We start from the raw sequence: 15,762 nt of genomic DNA on the forward strand, positions 1-15,762 counted from the left end.
AAACCCGTATTGCCCACAGTCAGTTTGGATCTGTGGATATAGCATCGGCCTGCGGGCTGAAGGGTTCCGGGTTAGATTCTGGTCAAGGGCACATGCCCGGGTTGCAGGCTTGATTCCCAGTAAGGGGCAGGAGGCAGCCAATCAATGATTCTCTCTCATCATTGATGTTTCTATCTCTCTCTCCCTCTCTGAAATCAATAAAAAATATATTAAAAAAAAAACCAAAACCTGTATTAACTGGAATACTTGGGCAAAGAATATTGTGGCTATTTGAACATTTTTGTTAATTGGGATTAAGGCCAAATTTTTCTTTGTTTCAAACCTTGCTGCAAATGAATCAGTGTACTTTTCTGCCCTTCCTTCCCCAAAGAGTCTTTGATGACTGATGAATAAGAGGGTTCAAGGAGTCACGTGATAATAAAAGAAAAACATCAACATTTTTACTTGCAATATCTCAACTACATTTCAGAGCAACCCATGAAGAAGACATAGCAGTTCTTTTAATTGAGTTGTTAAGCAAAGCCCCTGACACATAGCAGACATTCAGAAAATATTTCTAAATGAATGCATTTCCATTTCACAGATACCAAAACTGAGCCCAGAGAAGTTAATTCACTTGTCCAAGATCATACTTACTAAATGACAAGTAGATACACAGAATCCAATTCTAGGATTTTTTCTACTGAACCATGTTACTTTATATACTTGCTATTTGCATTTTTTCTCTTGAAGTTATGAGCAAAAACATTTAAAAAAATAACTAGTTTTTCAGTTAATTGACACTTTATTTTACTCCCTCCCCCCATGGGAGCTGTATTGGGATGAATGAAAAATAGAGATAAGCAAACAACTACATTCTGAAAAGAGTCAATTAATAAAGTAAGAGCACATACATCCTGGTTTCCTAATGCATCAATTTTAGAAGATTCACATTTAAATCTTATCTTCTTAATAGTCAATGAGTAGTAGATTTAACACTGTTAGCCTATTAAAGACAGGTACTCTATTATATGCTTGTTCCCCCTCCATGTAGGTTTCTGGGTGAATGAAGATGAACACTAGGAACAGTTGATTGCAAAAATGGCAGTTTCTTTTTCCTCCAAAAGTCTAAGGGACAGAAAGCTTAGAAATAGTTATTAAAACACTCATAATGTATAGGATATGAACACTGCATAGCTGCTCCTAACACTGTCTAAAGACTTATTTGGTTTATGTTAAATCTTATACAAAATAGCAATAGGTATTGACCTTTCCCACATTCACCTGCTGAATACCTACTATACCCCCAGCACTGTGAAAAGGGTGGTGATAAAAAGTGAATGATGTAATTCCTAATCCCTCTGGGAGTGTATAACCTACAGACCAACAAGTAAAACAAAAGATATTATTTTAGCAAATCTACCACAGAGGAAGGAAAGGGTGACACAGACATTGATGGTAGGAGATGGAAGTGGAAGAGGTGATAAGATCTGGGATGGAGGGATGGGCAGGAGCTAGCCAAGGTGAGATGGGGTTTCTATGAAGAGGAGACATCCAGTGCAATGGCACAGAAACTTGAGATAGTGTGACAAGTCGTTCACAATGACTGGGATTTAAAGGGAAGTGGTGAGGGAGTGGTGGAAAATATGGGGAGAGAAGAGAGCAGACCATGAGGGCTATGTTACCCAGTTTAGGCGCTTTCACTTTAAAGGGAGCTTTCGAAGACTTTCTAGTGGGAAAACATCACACTTATAACTGCTTTTAAAAGACCACTGTGAGCTTAATCAGTGTGGAGGAGAAAAGCAGATGAGACGGAGGGCGAAGAGATCCGCATGGAAAACGCTGCAGTAATTACAACAAAAAGTGGTGTCTGAATTAAGGCAGTGAAAGCGAATGAGATTGGATATAAGATCTGTGAGGGATTTAAAGAGAAAAACCCATTGGATATTGGAGTGAGGGGAATAACTAGAGTGATTCTTAGGTTCCTGGCTTTGCCGTGGATGAAGGTGAACAGGGATGGGCCACAGGAGGGATGTGTCTGAGGGGACGAGCTCAGTTTTAGACGTGTTGGGTTTTAGACAACCATGGACATTGAGGAGAGAGGTCTACAGGTGGCTGGGAGGTACAGATCCCGAGAGCAGTGTGGGCCGAACAAGGGCTGCTGCGTGCATGTTTTATGTGCACGGCACCCTGGAAGTGTGCAGCGCACAACCCATCTGTGGAGCCACAGGGCCCGCCCTGACTGGAAGTACAGGTTTGGAACGGATGACCATGGAGGGCAGCTAGGGAAGAGGATCACAGACCGATCCTAGAGCTTTATAAAGAGACTCAGCAGCCACCAGAGAGGTGAGAAAGGAGAAAGCCAACAAACACTATCCCAAAACTCAACATTTAAGACTGACACTTTATGCAGATATTTCTCTAAACTGAGTGACTAACCATTCTTATTTATTCCTTACAAGATTTATCATTAGTCATACTTTTTAAGCTGTTAGTTAGATGGCCTGGCTAAGGTTATCTTAGTCAGAACTTAATTTTATCGTCAATATTTATTGCCAGGTAAACTGCTACTTTCTCAAGTCCTGAAAGTCCCATCTAGCCTGATCTTGTTTACACAGTTTTTACCTCATGTATCTCTTATTTGACCCCTGATCCCGTTTTATGTTTTATTTTCATTGCTGCCTTGAATTCCTTGTTCTCTGCATCTTCTCAGTAGATAAATTAATGAAATATACCAACATTTCTCAAAATATGAATTTGTAATCATTCTTTTTCTTACTAAAAAAATCTGAACTTTTTCCTTGTGTATATGCTTGTTCTCTGAATCGAGGTTAGAAATCTTGTGATTTATTCAGTTTATTCCTTATGTGCACCTAATAAGTGTGCTGAGCATAATTATTTAATCCAGAAAATTCCTGCTACACCCCCAAAGGCCACATCTAAGAGCACTAAGCACCTGAAAGGTGAGTTCCAGAAAACCTTTTTAAAACTCTCGTTACAAGCCTGTGTGGGTCTGAGTAATTGCTCTGGCTCTTAGGTTCAGTTTTTAAAACTAGAGGTCACCTTGCCACATATGAAATTGTTTTTCCCCATGAATGAGATCTGAAAGCGTAGTGTTACTTTAAATTAAGGTTGGTAAACGTGGCATGCGACAGGTTTCAGATTTGTAGCATTTTGAAGCTGAGCTTCAATTCTCACAGTGTCAAGATAGTTAATCAGCATAACTGGAAAAGCAGTTCCAGGTCAGATACATTTGAGAAATGCTAGGTTAAATGCAAGTGTGTTTACTGAAAAACTCCTCAGAGCCTTTACTACACTAACATATGCCCCTTTAAGAAACAGCATAGTGTAAATAGCATTTCTCAATCTTATTTGACTGTGAAGACTTGTATTTCACAGAATGCACTTTAGGCAACATTAACCTGGTTTTATAGATGAGGGAGCCCATAGAGGTTTGGTGACTTGCCCAAGATCATACAAATATTAGCAAAGCTGTGCCTTTTACATTGGGTCCTCTTTTCATTACAGCACACTGCTGGTACGCTATTGACTTTTTATCTAAACCTTTCAGGGAGAGCAGAGCACAAAGCTGACACGGCTGACCCACAGAAATCCTGACTTCTAAGTCTCCAAGATTCCCTTCCCCTGTGGCAATGACAAGATGATCTTTCTGGGAGGCTGTCAGCTGCTCTGTGGCCATGGAATCAGCTGTGGGGGCGGGGAGGTGCACAGGGGAGAAGCTCCCTGGGATGCGTTAGGGTGCTTAAAAGAAAAATGGATTTGTGCCGAGGATCATTCCTGGAACAGATGTGAAACCAAATACTTCACATCCCAATCCTGCCCCATGCTTTCTGAAAGGGAAATGAAATAGCAGGATTAACCTGCTCTTCGTCAGACCAGGCTTTGTTTCTTTCAAAAGTCCCATGACCGGGGCAGACTCCATTTCCTGCTGCTCCCCTTCCTACAGCCAGGGGAGCGCCAGGAGGGAGAAGAGGCTGTCCGTGCTCGTGCTCGGGGCTCAGGGGCAGAGCAGTGGGGCTGGAGGCGGGCATGGCAGTCATGGCACGGGGAGGCCTAACACGCATGCTATCTCCCGGGACCCGGCTGGACTTCTCCCTCTCTGTGCCATTAGAAAGCTCTCCTGTAAATGTAATGGACATTTTAGGACACTGATAATCCATCAATCTGGAGAGAGGGAGAAATTAGAATTAGTTTAATCTAGGCTTTCTGAAAAGAGTACTTAAAGACTGTAAAGCGACTCACATTTCTGAGGTGGGGAGCAGAAAATCCAGGATTTGTGAAAGAGATGGATGAATGTTTAAATAAACGATAACATCCTGAGCAGGTAGTGACAGAACAAAGCAGAAATACAGTGTATAATACGTATAATCATCACAAAGCCAGCTGTTCCATGGTTTAAAGGGATTTAATAACTCAAGTGTCAGAGCATGAACTCTTCTTAAGAGCCAAAAAGGACCAGAGGTTTCCCACTGCCTGCACTTAGCAACAAAATGCTGCTCTCCCAGTGACCCTGGCAATGAGGCCAGGATCTCGGGGGGAGCCAGTGGTAGTTATCTCCCCTTAACGCCGAGCTTGATTGGAAAGTGTAATTAGCTGCTCCTGGAAAGGAACATCAAGAGCATCCTGGCAGTCGGGACTGGGTCACTTGAGGTGTCTCTAAGAATCACCTTTCAAAGCCCAAACCACTTGTTCAGTCGTGTCACAAGTGGGCCACAGGGCAGTGTACAGGGAGGGGTGCTTGTGGATGGCAGAATGAAAGGGATTAACAATGGGAGAGGAGCAATTGGTGGCACAGCCAGCCCCATTCTCAGCTGCTCTGTCTTGGATTTGGAGCATGAGGTGAAGCTTAAGGCTCTGAAACTATAGTCAAGGTCCTTCTCGCTCTGTGCTGTCTAAAGCAACTGAAATACCCTGGAGCCTGACACCTTTCCAAACGGGGAGAAAAGCAAGCGAGGCCAGGCCCAGGGACAGCTGCTGCCCCAGGCACACCACCTTACTTGGAAGTGCAAAGAGCTAGAGGCAAAGCTGGGTGCAGGCATCTCTCCGCCTGGGACCCTGCAGCCCACTGAGCACAAAGGAGGCAGTCAGATGTCTGTTGAATTAATGTACAGGAGGCACTGAATCAGTATTTATTAAAGAATTTGGCGAAGAAGTAAATATAATTTCACGGCTTACACTGAGGCTTTTTGTTTTATTTTCTACTTTTTAAGTTATCAACTAATAACTTTTTTAAGGTTTGAGATATATACCATATACTAATAAAACTTACCTATTTTAAGTATAGAGCTCAGCGGTCTTTAGTGCATTCACAGAGTTGTGTCACCATCACCACAATCTACTTTTAGAACATTTCATTACCCCAAAAAGAAACCCTATGTCTAATAGCAGTCACTCCCCATTGCCCCTCCTCCCACCCCAGCCGGGGCAGCACTAATCTCCTTTCTGTCCCTATGGATTTGCCTATTCTGGACATCTCACATAAATAGAATCATATAATATGTGGTCTTTTATGACTGGCTTTACTCAGCATTACATTTTCAAGGTTCATCCATGTTGTAGTATGTATCAATACTTCATTTGTTATGGCTGAATAATACTCCATTGTATGTATACATTATATTTTGTTCATTCACTAAATGATAGACAATTAGGCTGTTTTCACATTTTGGCTATTGAGTAATGCTGCTATGAACATTCATGTACAGCCTTTATGCAGACATTATGTTTTTATTTTTCCTGAATATATATTTAGGAGTTTAATTGCTGGGTCACCTGGTAACACTATGTTTATCTGTTTAAAAACTGCCAAACTCCTTTTCCAAATCATTGCACTATTTCTCATTCCACTACCAATGCACTCAAGTTCCAATTTCTCCATAAACTCACCAACACTTGTTATTACTTGTCTTTTGATTACAGCCATCTAGTGGGTACTAAGTGAATCTCAGTGTGCGGGTTTTTTATTTTATTTTTTTTGCATTTCCCTAATGCAAGAGTTCTTGCAAATTCTGGGTATACATCCCTTGCAGACATATGATTTGCAAATATTTTCTTCCATTCTATGGACTGTCTTCCCACCTTCTTGATGGTCCCTTTGGAGCACATAATTTTTAAATGTTAATGAAGTCCATCCTATTTAATTTTTGTTGTTGCTTGTGCTTTTTGATGTCATATTCCTTAATACAAAAAGATTTACTCCTATGTGTTCTTTTGGGTATTTTATAGTTGAGCCCTTATATTTAGATCTTTTACCATATTGAGTTAATTTTTGTGTACAGTGTGAGGTAGGGGTGCCCAAATTAATTCTTTCTCATGTAGGCAACCAATTGTTCCAGCACTACCAGTCTCTTCAATCACAAGTTGAAAAGGCTATTCTTTCCTCTCTGAATAATCTTTGCACCTTTGTTGAAAAGCAATTGACCATACATGTATGGATTTATTTCTGGACTCTCAATTCTATTTCATGGATCTATCTCATACTCCATTGTCTCGATTACTTTAGCTTTGTATTCATAGTTTTAAATGCTGTTTAAAATTCTTGGACTCACTACTACCAGGCTCCAGTTCTATTCTTTTTGGAGAATCTCAGCAAAGTCCTGAGGATAAGGAAGCTTTTCTTTAAACGAAACAGGGATCATTAACAACCTCTCTCCTTTTATAAAGCAGCTGTAGTGTGAACAAAATCTTAGGAAAACAACATACGTGAACAGAATTTGCAATACCATTAAACTTACAGTAAGTTCTCAATAATTTGAGTATACATAATCATTCTGCTACAGGATAACCAGGAGCAAATGGTAAATAACTCATGTGGGTGAATGTGGTATATCTTATACTTAGAGCAAATTTATCATTTTAACGAATAAACACATTTATAGGGTTCTTTTTTTTTCTTTTCTTTATGGCTTATTTTTTCTTCCCTCCTCACTTGTGATGACCTTTCTTCCTGGAAAATGGGGACTCCTGTGTGTTCCTGAAACCTCCATCTAACAGGCACCCCACTCCGTGGAATAAGAGCGAGGTCTGGCAAACTAAGGTCTAGGAATGGCATTGCTATTTGCAGCAGTCAAGAAGCTGGTGGAGGGGCTGCAGAAAGGTGCCGGGCTCCAGCCAGCAGGGGAGGAGACTCTGGGGGAAAACGTGTTGTGACAAACTGATAAATGCTTCTCAACATTCATTCCCTCTTCCTCCTCAAGTTGGAGGGGAGGTAATGTGGCCAGCCAAAAGGCTATCTCTCCAGACTCCCTGTTGCTAGGGAGAAGTGGGCCTGGGATCCAGTGCTGGTCATTAATGACTTAGTTTGAAATGCCAAGCTTCCAAAAAAGCTTTTTAAAAAGTGGACGGATTTAGCAGGCATCTGTCTTTGCCCATCTTCCCAACCCCCGTTCATGCCTGGAACACGGACACAATGCCAGTAGGAACAGCAACTACCTTATGACCAAAAAGATGAAAGTCAAGGCGTTAGGGCTAGAAGGCAGAAGAGAGGAGCCTGGCTGCTCAGTTATGTCTCTGCAGAGCTGCACTAGCCTTGGACTGCTTGTCTCCAAACTTCTTGACATGCAATAAAAATAAAAATAAATCCTTTATTCCTGTAAGCCACTGACTCTTTTGTTTCTGTAACCTGCAAGGTATGTTCTCCTAACTAATCCAAGGTGATTCCTAACCCCTCCTACCTTCTACCTTCAGCTCCACCCTCTACTGCAGAGGGCTTCGCCCCCATCTAAGTACTCCATCCATGGAACCCCTTCAAGGAGACAGAAGGCCAACCTTGATCCTATCCTCCCCTGCTCAGGTCTGACTCCATGGAAAAGAGGGGACGTTAAATGGCTGGATGAAAGGCAAGCCGGCCTCGCCAGCATTCGCCCCATACTCCTTGCTGAGCGATTAGATACCAGCAGACACTTCAGGCAGTCCTGGCTGGAGAGCTTGGTCAGCAACCACTTAGCTCCAGGAAGAAGGGAAGCTGGGAACATGGCATCTCCATGAGAGGCCTGGAGTTCTTATATGAGGAGACCATTCAGCAGGCTCTGATAAAGCTGCCTGGATTGGAATTTCAGCCCCATTCCTGACTGTGTGGTTTGGACAGTTACTTAACTTCTCTCAGAGATAACAAAGCCACCTGCTTTTGCAGGGTTAAAGGAGATAAAAAGTGACAACTATACAGTGCTTAACACAGCCCCTAGCATATAACAAGTGCTCAATGAAATGCGGGCGACTGTTATTATTTAGGGGTTAAGAGCCTTTGAAGTCAAATCTAGATTCAAACCTGTCTTCACCACCTGCCAGTTATGTGAACTTGGGCCATTTCCTAATCTCTGCGCCTTAATTTTGTCTTCTCTAAGCGAGGAAGGTAACTCACTCACTCAATCGTAACTACCAAAGACAGGCCTGTTCCACACCAGGTTTTACACTTAACGCTGGGCAAATGAAGGTGAATTACATGCACACAGTCTCTGTCCTCATGTAACTTCCAGTCTTGTGAGGGCGACAGACAATGATGGAAAACCACAAGGAACTGTACCAAATGCTACAAAGGAGACCTATACAGGTCTCAGTGAAAGGGGAACGTGCTCTCATCAGAGAGGCCAGAGGAAGGAGATGCACTGGAGAGCAGGGGAAGAGCATTCCAGGGGAATGGCATCTGCAAAGGCTCTGTGGGGCCACGGGCTGTGGGGAGTTCAGAGCGGGCCAGGATGATAAGTGTGGAGACAGCATGGGGAGGGGAGTGAGGTGGTGGAGGTGGAGGGAGGTAAGAAGAGAGGGCAGACAGGCAATATAAGACGTTTTGTCTAGTTTTATCATTATCTTAAGAACAATGGTAAGCTTTTAGGAAGGGCTTTAAAGTGGTGTGTGCATGCGCATGTCAGACACAGTCAGTGTGCATTTTGAAAAGCTCACTCCACAATGATGTGGGAATGGAAAGGAGGAACACCAGAGATGGTAAGGCTTGATGCTTTAAGAAGCCAGGAGAGTAAGTGCAAGTGGGAATGTCTGGTGACTTGAGCTTGTTGGGAAATATAATCCATGTTTTAAATCAGAGAGTTCAATCTATGACTATGAGTTTTTGGGTCAAGCTGAGGATCCTTTCCCCCAAAAAGGGGCACAAATGCAGCACACTTGATGTTCTGTACAGTTTCAGGGGAGTCATAGGTCAACTGAAGCCACAACCATGGGCCACAGCTCTTAGGTCAAACCCCATAATTAGACAAGGCAGCTTGATAAACGCTGTGAATGTATCACTTGGTTTTACCAGTACCTCTTTCCTGAAGGTTAAACTCTGCATGTCAGACCTACACTCGCTGTTCCCTCATCTCCCTATCCCTTTACCAAATGTCCTGGGAGGACGACGACAAGAGATCAGTTTTCCTTGCCCCATGAATAGGAGCTGCCTGATGACCAACAAAGCAAGGAAAGGTCTTTGTCCCTTTCATCCATCAGATCCTTATTAAAAACGCCATCTCTTCTCTTAGTCATGTAATGGTTCAAGGAGGAAGCAAAAGAAAAGAGTGAGTTATACATTCTAGAATTCTTATAGAAGTTAGGTATTGTTACTAATATTGATAGTGTGTATTGCTCTATGGCACTGAATCTGAAGCAAGAGTAAGAGGTAAGAGTTGAGAGAACTTTAGTTTTGTATTTGAGAACATCGTAGGTTAACCATTTTACATGAAGCCAAGAAATAGACTATATTCCACGAAAATTTTATGCATGTTATATATTCTTTTCTTTAGGGCTTATATTACAGGTAATGAAGCATTCTTATTGAAGAGACAGTTCACCCATGAAGAAAGTTAAGTGGCAAAATACAATAAAGTGATAAACTTTGTGGCATAAATTCTAATGCTCTAGAGATTTAAAAATGGCAAGATAAATGCAGCTATAAAAATAAGGATAACTGCAGGGGATAAAACTTAACCAGATCTTTAAAGCAGCAGTCGCCAACCTTTTGGACTAGTGGTCCGTGGACCACCAGCTGGCGAACGCTGCTTTAGAGGATAAGAAGGATTTGCCTATGTGGACAGGTGTCAGCAAAAGAATAACCAAAGACAGAAATATGATAACTCACCCACTCATCTATTCAATCAGAATTTCATAAGTCTCTACACTATGGTCTGGGCACTGTGCTAGGCTCGGGAGTTTCAGAATCAAATGAGACCTCATCCTGGTCTTCCAGGGAACTCCAGCCCAGGGAGGAAACAGTCAGGTAATCTATAAAGACACTAGAGTGTTGTAAATGCCACAGTCAGATAAATTAATCCCAGCGTTCCACTGGAGCACAGTCAAAGGCATCTACATTGGATTGGGAGTGGGAATGGGGTATGGTTAAAAAGGAGAAATGGAGGGCAAATAGAATTAGCCATATTGGGGAGGAAGGGGGTAGATGGTGCCTGGGCAGAGAAAATGATATGCAAATAAAGCAACAGAGCGCAAACATGCCATATGATGGGTGGGAATACTGCTTCACTTCCACAGGGTTCACAAGAGGTTACCTCTGCCACCTGCTTTCCAAAGCATATAGGTGCACCTCCAATCAGTAACACAGAAGACCAGGCATCTGGGCCCTTGCCTGAGAGCACAACCAGCTCCGGTCAAGCAGTCAACTGGAGAAGTTATATTTAGGGCTGCCTAAGACACATGCAATCCATCCATTCCTCTACATGACCAATAGCTTATCTTTGGATTACGCTGGGCCACAAAGGATTTGGACTATATTAGTTGTGTCCTTAACAAAACTGTTTTCTTTTTTCTTTAAATCCTGACCGAGGATATTTTCCCACTGATTTTGAGAGAGAGAGGAGGGGAGGGGGAGGCTACTGCAGAGAGAAACATCGATGTGAGAGAGACACAGAGATCGATTGCCTCCCACACGAGACCCAAGCACGGCCGGGATCAAGCCCTTGACTAGAATCAAACCCAGGACCCTTCAGTCTGAGGGCCGATGCTCTATCCACTGAGCCAAACAGGCTGGGGCTTCACAAAACTGTTTTCATTGACTTGCGCTGTAATAATGTGTTGCTTTTGTGTAGATCATGAAGAAGTAGCCCTGTGAAACCCACTGCTCCATTGGCTTGTCGAAGGCACCGTTGCTTCATTCAGTGTCCTCTGTACAAAGTATGTAAAATACTTCTTACAGAGTAAGAGCTGGGAAAAAACTTAATTTTCCTCCAGAGTATTTCTTTTTAAAAATAAGAACTACCTACTCTGATTTATCATGCTTCCCTTTTTGTCCTGCCTATTAGGAGATTAGAACCAAAATTAAACTCAATTATAATACTTTTATTTGGCCTTATATTTGAAAAATGTGAAGTATTTGTTTTTTTGGCCATGATTTTCTCTTTATACTTTTTTATTTTACTAGAGGCCCAGAGCATAGATTCATGCACCGGTGGGGTCCCTTTGGCCTGCACCCTCTCGCAATCCGGGACCCCTCGGGGGATGTTGGATAGCCGGTTTTGGCCAGATCTCTGCAGGCTCGTTCCAGACAGGAGGGAGCCAGATCCTGTGCGTTGATCGTCTGCCCTGGTGGTCAGTGCATGTCATAGTGACCAGTCGACCGGCCATTCTGTTGCTTAGGCATTTATATATATGAATTATTTTACTGCATGTGGTTTTACATTTGAAGACTTTATGCTAGCTACGATCCAACCTGCAGAAAACCGCCAGAAGTGCGTAAGTTGGCAGTTTAGAGTCACATAATTAAGCCACATAGCAGCAGGCTGGCATGGCAGAAGGCAGCAGCCTTCCTTCAGCTTTGCCCGCCTGCCAGTGGCACGTTGCTGGACAAATGACTGCAAAGTATCCTGCTTCCGTCTTTAAGCTGAATGGAGAGGAACAATCACAGAGAGAGGCCGAGTTCTGAGTGTGGCAGCTGTTCACCTGGAGGACAATGGGAGCCAGCCGCTCAGGGGGACAGCATGTGACCTGGTCAGAGGGAGGGGCTGACAGACTTGCTATTTAGCCACTAGAGCTACTAATCACCCCAAGTAAGGTTGCAGGTTTTCATGAGGTCTGCTTCTTGAGAATGTTTCTTCCCCGTGTTTATGAACAATAACTGCTTAACAGAACTGACCTGAGGGTGTCTCTCTTCTTGATAACAAAGGCTATTTGGGACAACTCAAATTCTCTGCATAAAAAGAGGAGGGTAAGTATATGTACACATGCATGATGGTAATTTCTATTTGGGAATAGTAGAAAGGATGAGAAAATATAAAACAAAAGGCCTGAGAGGAGTCATATTTCTAAGACAGAGTTGTGGTTTTAAAAATGTCATATTCCAATATCTGATTAAAAACTATGAATAATTCATTACCTAATAAATTTGACAGCTCAACCATAGTAAGTTAAAAAAACAAAGAAACAACTCTTGTCAAATTCCAAAATATCTTCATATGGGCTTGTCACATGTCTTAATTTCTGCAGGGAGTAAATTAAAAGTGAATGGGAGGGGGGACCTCAGAGTCACTTTTCAATCCAAAAGACATAAAAACAAGTGATTCCTCAAATAGATATAAAACAAGTGATTCCTCTACCTAAAAATAACAAACAAACACAAAAAACCAGCATAGCAACTTCTAGCCAGCTTTTTTTCTTCACCACATCACCTTACAACCAGGTTGGCTTTCCAAATTGTATCTCATTTTATACTGGGGATACATGCGATGCTTTACTGATGCATCTGGGGACATCCCACACATCCAAACTATTCCTCTCTACTATCAGATAACTAGTTAACCTGGATTTAGGTTTCAAGAGGGAGGGCTCCCTGATACCTATGGAAGCCCCACTGTCAATACCTGTAGGTTTGAAGGGTGAGAACAAAGAGTGTAACAGGGAGATTGCTGTTTTACTTTGACTAGTGATGCTCTTCATTCTGCGAACTTAAGAGAAACTGGATCTTTTTCTTTATAAGCATAATGAGAAAGAATAGAGGGTAAATATCAAAGGCAATCATGCCAACAGGCAATATTAAGTCATCTTTCTCCATGCCCTGCAGTTACACACCCACACTCTGTGGGTCCCCGTTCAAATTCTACAGATCAGACAGGCGGAGTTGTAAACATTTCCATGTGCAAAACTCGCCTTTTCCAAAGACAGGCATGGCTTAGCATGTCACCTTCTTTCTTTAGAACTTTTAGGCACAATTATGTCCTCAGGATAAAAGAATGGCAAAACAAAGGTATGTGCCTATAACAAACATCTCATTGAAACTAGCAGCAAAATGAATAACCACAGAATATACACGATAACTCGTAGTGATAAGACTCACAGAATAAGGCAATGTTATGCTGGTTACTTGCCCAGTTCAGGACTACAAGAATAAACAGGACCTTTTTCCACCCAAAGCAAATGGGTATGACACAGGACAGGATGAATCTGCTACAAGATGCAGTGGCAGGTACAACTCTGACAATCTAGGCTGCCAGGAATTTTCCCCAGGAGGTGTATGTGCTTCTGTAATAGAAATGTAATTTGAGAAAGGGACCCGGCGCTTCCTTGTCTCTTTATAACAAAGTAGTAATTGTTAACAATTGAAGAATCATCACTCCTCTCTTGGGGTTTTGCCAGCTCAGCAAGAGACAATATCAATTTTCAGATGTTATCTTTCTCAGTAGTCCAATTCTTAATCCATTTCAGAAATAGAGTTCCCTTGCTTTCTTTAAGTCAAATGAATGCCTTTTGGGTGGGTTCTTAGAAGTACCCCCTTAGGTCTCCCCAAACTAAAAGCCGGTTGCTTGCTCCCCCACTCCTATGTTGTTCAGCTATGCTGGTTTTGTTTCTGAATGCAGAAACAGTTACTAAATGAAAGAGGCCTCAGGACAGGAAAGCTTGAAATTTCAATGGCTGGCAGCCAGGCGATTTTGCCATGTAAAGGGATCCACATCCTTCTTGTGTGGCCGCAGCCAGGTTGAGGCTGGCAAAACACACTGTTAAAACATCATGGGTGTGACAGCCTATAATGAAGGAAGCACTGTGACCAGTTGCTGGAACTAGGTGATACAAACCTGACTGATTCAGGTTTTTTCCTGGTTCCTTACCCTGCAAATTAAAGCCACTCTTCCTAGGGACGTCTGCTCTAAGAATATACATGTTGGGTACGGAATGGTGAAGTCGGTGTGGCCTCAGGAGATGAGGGAGAAGCTGATTTCAGTCACAGGTCCCTGGGAAGGGGGTCACCGCACGTCATGCAGGGTCACAGGGAAAAACACCAATGTGATCAGGAGACGGAGGTGGGGGCGAGGGGAACATCGAGGCCAGGGCCTTATTTGGGGTTTCCTTGGGAAAGGTAAAGAAGGACAGGGAAAACAGCTTAGGACTAGCTGGTCTGAATATTCTGGGTGGGCTTTGGGCTACAGGCCTCTGGTTGCTTGGTACCCAGCCCTGGAGTGATTTAGGGCAAGGGAAATTTTGGCTTGCCCTGTGAGAATTCTTAAGGAGGAGGTTGGAATATAAAGTTGGGAATTAGCTGGTTTACATAGGAAAGGCACGCTCCTGGGCAAGCTGTTATTGTCTTGAGGGATTAGCTAGGCCTGGGAGGGGTAGTCTCCCTGGGTCTGTATACCATTCCCCCCCTCTCCCCAATGCCAAAGCATCAAGAACATAGAAAATATATTTGGCCCTGTGATATACAGATGCTGAATAGACAATACAGAATCTAAGAAGACACAGACAATGTATGTATTAAAATATTGACACTTGCCAGGGGCAGCTAAGTAGGGTTCTTTAGTCCCTAATATTCTTCAGCATAGCTCCCTCCACTTTGATAGGGACAAATGATGTTTTCTCAGCCTTACAGACCAAGCTGCAAACACACTTGGAATCCTCTGTGCTAACCTGCCGGCCTCCCTTAAACCCACACAGAAAGAGGTTTAGGACTGGTTACAGCTGGTGATGACTTTCATTTGTAACGTGGTTGAAGGGGTCTCTGCCCGAGCAGTGATTCAGTCTACAATGCATTTACATAGGAAGAAAGCATGCACTCTAGTGATGGGCTGTGGATTGTGGGGCCTGCCTCCTCTCTCTGTAAACTTCCTCATCCCCCTGCTCACGGAGAGGCAGCCCATTGCCATCTGCCAGGCTGGTGGGTCTGCGGCTGAAGCCCCAGCAGTTACGCTGTGTGTGGGAGGCGGGACTTCTGAGGGCCTCTGACCCACTCTGTCTCCTGAGCCCATGCACACTTAGCATATGCTCTCACCCTTCAGCTAATCACAAAGCCCAGCATCACCCATCCCTACTTATGTACACAGCTCAGGCTCGTTGCGGTTGTGTTTGCAGCAGCGATTTAAGTGTTGAAGGGTAGGCTCTTTCCCAAGGCTTCTTTGAAGATGATGCTATTTTGCCATGTAATGTTCTGGGTGGATTGTAAAGGATACTAATGAAATAGGCTCAAGGAAAGTGATATTATAACTGTGGCAGGTCCAAGTCTCCCAGTCTTGGAAATGGATAGACATTAGTACTTTTTGGCAGGCCATTGATTTGGTTTGGAGCTTGATGTCACATTCATTCTTTTGGCTGCCAGTCTCCTGAAGGAAATACTGACCTTCTCGCTTCAGTTTTCTATATTTTCTTAGTTGTTCATCATTGAATAGACTGCTGAGGATCAGAATTAAAGCACTGTTGGCTAAGTATTACCGATAGAACTCTGGCTGTTTTCAGTTTCTCTGGTACATTTTGGTAGGTGACCAAGCCATGGATTTGGTGTTCCCTTCTCTCCCCTCATTCCTTTTTGGAAAGAGTTTAGATGGGCTGGGGAAAGACATCTGA

At 43.0% G+C, this 15,762-nt stretch overlaps 1 protein-coding gene across 10 annotated transcripts in view; it reads right to left on the reverse strand.

The window, feature by feature from the left end:
* The window catches only part of TTLL5 (tubulin tyrosine ligase like 5), a 257,649-nt gene that overhangs the window by 17,451 nt on the left and 224,436 nt on the right, over nucleotides 1-15,762 (reverse strand). The gene's annotated exons all lie outside the window — the stretch shown is intronic.

Source organism: Plecotus auritus, assembly GCF_963455305.1.
Source record: "Plecotus auritus genome assembly, chromosome: 1".
NCBI classification, from domain to species: Eukaryota; Metazoa; Chordata; class Mammalia; order Chiroptera; family Vespertilionidae; genus Plecotus; species Plecotus auritus.